We start from the raw sequence: 3,867 nt of genomic DNA on the forward strand, positions 1-3,867 counted from the left end.
CGTGTATTAGTAATAATTAAGTGCATTTCACAAAGGCCAGAGGTGCAAATTCTACATGCGTTGTTTTAGTGATAATAACATCATAATGAACATCTTAATTTGGTTCTAATCATTATAACTCATACACACTGTGAAATACAATTGCTTGGAGGTTCGTGTGCATGTCAAAATTATCTAAAAGGTGAAAGATCATGTTTCAGCGCCATTGACAATGATAAACGTCTAATCTATTTGAACTGGGAGAGGCTAGACTGCTAGAAGTAAATAATCAAAGTCAGCCCTCCTTGTTGAAATAAATTAGACGTTTAGTCCCATCAATCGCAGCTAGTGAGTTCATCCAAATTTGGAGTTGTTTGCACGCAATTTGATTAAAAAAAACATCTTATTTTCGTCTTTGAAATTAAACCCAGTAATGTATAATTACTGCTTGGTATTATAGCTAAGCCGTTGAGAGAATAAGCAGTATAGAAAATGAATATAGGTATATAGTGAAAATCATTAAAAAAAAACAATACATCCTTTTAAACAGTAGAAATGTTTTTGATGTGCTTGTTTTGTGTTATAGTTGGTAAAATACGATGGTTACCTAACATTTATAGGAATGGTTGCGCTTGTCAAAATGTGTCATGACTACAACGGCTTTATACTTGTGGCATTCGATTAAGACACAAAACTACAACAGGTGGGTAGAACATGTTGGTAGGAGCAACTCTACGATCAAATACGTACAATGAGTGGAAATTGAAACTAGTTCAATGTAAAAAACTGATTTTTAGAGCATATCTGGTTCTTCTATCACAATCAACAGCAGCCAATGAGTTAAAGAGATATAGATCCTCTTTAGTAATCATTAGTCTTTCATTCATTTTATGTACTGCTTATCCTCACAAGGGTTACAGGGATGCTGGAGCCTATGATTCATGTCATGCCTATGTGACTTGAGGCACCAGTAATCATGTTTATAAAATGACTGTGCTAATAAGCATTGTTTTTTGTGTTTAACCCATAGTTAATCCATAATATGATATACAAGAAACTCATAATTTGCATACATGAGCAACTGTCTTTTACATGAATATAATTCATTCCCAGAGTTGCCTATCTATGATTCATTCATTCATTCATTTTCCCTCCTGCTTATCCTCACAAGAGTCGTGGGGGGTGCTGGAGCTTATCCCAGCTAACCAGGGGCAGCAGGCAGGGGATACCCTGAATTGGTGACCACAAGTGAATAAACAAATATTCATGCTTAGGGGCAATTTAGAATGTTCAACCAGCCTACCATGCTGTTGTTGGGATATGGGAGGAAACCAGAGTACCCAGAGAAAACCCATGCAAGCCTGTGAAAACATGCAAACTCCCCTTAGACAGATCCGAAACCTTGGATCAAACCTTTGGTCTCAGAACTGTGAGACCAACCAAACACTTGCCCACCGAGCCACACTCTCTATGGTCATGCTCATACAATAACTGCAATTTAATTGTTTAATGTTAATATGAACAGTGCAAGATTGTATTTGGGTAAAATTCTGTCTGCTTTTTAGAGTTAATCAACAATCACAAAAACAATTCTCGGCGAGGTTACCATCTGACTCTCAATCATTTACTGCTGCATCACAAGCAAGCACTTTGGCTTTTATTAACGTAATAAAGTCGAGTTCCATTTCCACAAAAATACTCCTGACCTTTAGGACCTCTCTCTCTCCTTCAATTTATTCATCACACAGTGAAGATGCTATTCCACATTCTGTATTTACCAGTCAATTATAATGGAACATTGTTAATATTAAGGATCACTGGGTCACAGAAATGGGATCTCATATTGAGAAATATGTTTTGATTAGTGTAATCATGAAAATCATTTCTAGATTAGATGAAGAATAAGCAGCACTTACCTTTTACATGAAAATACAGTTAAAATGCCATTTTGATGTTTTTTTTTCTGTAAACCCTAAGTAAATAAGTGATAAAAGGCTCCAATTAATAGTAAGACATGTTTTATGAGTCTTTAGGTTAACCCTTTCAAGGAATGTCATTTATCTCATTGGCTTCCACTGATGCCCTGTCCATTCTAAATATAATGACAGCAATGGGGGTGCTTGAGCCTATCCCATCTGACTTCGGGCCAAAAGCGAGGGACGGCCTGAATTGATGGCCAGCCAATTGCAGGGCACAAGGAGACAAACAATCATTTATGCTCACACTTGTACCTAGGGTCAAATTTGAGTGTCCAATCAACCTACAATGCATGTCTTTGGAATGTGGGAGGAAACCCGAGTACCCAGAGAAAACCCACACAGACCCCCACATGCAAACTCCACACATGTGGACCGAACTTGATTTGAACCCAGGACCCCAGAACTGTGAGGCTAACGCGCTCACCACTCAATCCACCGGGCCAGGCCTCCCCTTTCAGGGTTAGACACAAAAAAAACAAGGCCTATTACTGATTCATTTTCCTATGTCTTTTTCCCCTGTGTGACCTGTCCATGTTGATTGCCCATTGAGTTCACCTGTTGTCTTCCAGCCCCAGGTGTATCTCCTGCTTGTTCCCTCTTGAGTGACCAAGGGGTTTCTGATTGTCTCATCAACCCTAGTCTGTCTATTTAAACCCCCGTGTTGCTATGCCCTTGTCCCATGATCCTCGTTTCCTGCAGGTTTGATTTACTTCTTTGATTCCAAAGTATTTATTTTTGGAGAACCTTGCCATGTTTTATTAAAGTTTTGTTAGTGCCCTCAATTCCAAGTCCTTGCCCAATTCTCTGCATTTGGGTCCTTCTATGTTCCATGCTTCCACGATCAAAACATCAGTGTTGTTTTAATATAGAAATTAAAGGAAAAAAATATTTTAAAAAAATTCCCTTTTTTTTAATAAAAGATTCATGGCTCTGTTGTGAAAAGATGGGATAGCGTCCAGCAGTGTGAAGTAGTAGTTGAGGCAGGAAGGAAGGGTTTATGAATCCTGCGGTGCCCTCTAGTGTAAATATAGTACATTCATAAAAGCTTATTGTCTCAAAGTTGTAGATTTTTTATTTTTAGATAGTGTGGAAAATTTGAGCAATATCCTACTCCCATAACAATGAATAATTATCATAGGTGTCTTAAATTGGGGATACAGTTTACTCTTTTTTTGTGGCAAAAAAGTGTAACTCAAAATGAGTCTGCTATGTAATAACATTCATCACCACTAAAGAGCAGTATTGCTTTGGAAATATCCGTAACGATTGGTATTGTATATTTATCATTTAACTGTACTACACAATTTGTCAAAAATAAAGTAAAAGGTCAACCATATCCCTAATAAAGAAAATGAGAAGCAGCAGGAATTATTGACAAAATAAACAATTTGACTCTGTGATGTCAATATAGGATGACTGATTGGAAAGGCCCAGAAAAAAAGAACTAAATTAAATGTGTTCGACGCTCCACATCACACAAGACGTAACAAACATTTAAAAAAATATATAAAATATATAAAAAGAGGATATTGTGTGGGGAAATTTGTAAAGTGGACTACTATAATTGTCTATATTTGAGAAATGCCTGTCCACTTGACCCAATAATATACATAGTATAAAAAATCTTAATGTCCATCTATATTACGGCATATTTAAGACCTAAAATGATTGGGTGTGGTAGCAATCATAAGAAATAAAACCACCGCATAAAAGCTAACAGGATAAAGTCCATTCTATCCATAAACATACTACTAGGAACTGTTATCATAAGTGTGTGTCAGTGTCATCAGGTCGCTGCTGATGTACAGATCATTTTGGATACTGCAGACATTTTCTCTCAAGCATTTCTAATCTTCATATGCTCCTCATTCTTAATTTTGTTGAATTATTTGAATCTTAAAAAAAAAAC

The sequence above is a fragment of the Stigmatopora nigra genome, chromosome 4 (assembly GCF_051989575.1).
Source record: "Stigmatopora nigra isolate UIUO_SnigA chromosome 4, RoL_Snig_1.1, whole genome shotgun sequence".
NCBI lineage: Eukaryota > Metazoa > Chordata > Actinopteri > Syngnathiformes > Syngnathidae > Stigmatopora > Stigmatopora nigra.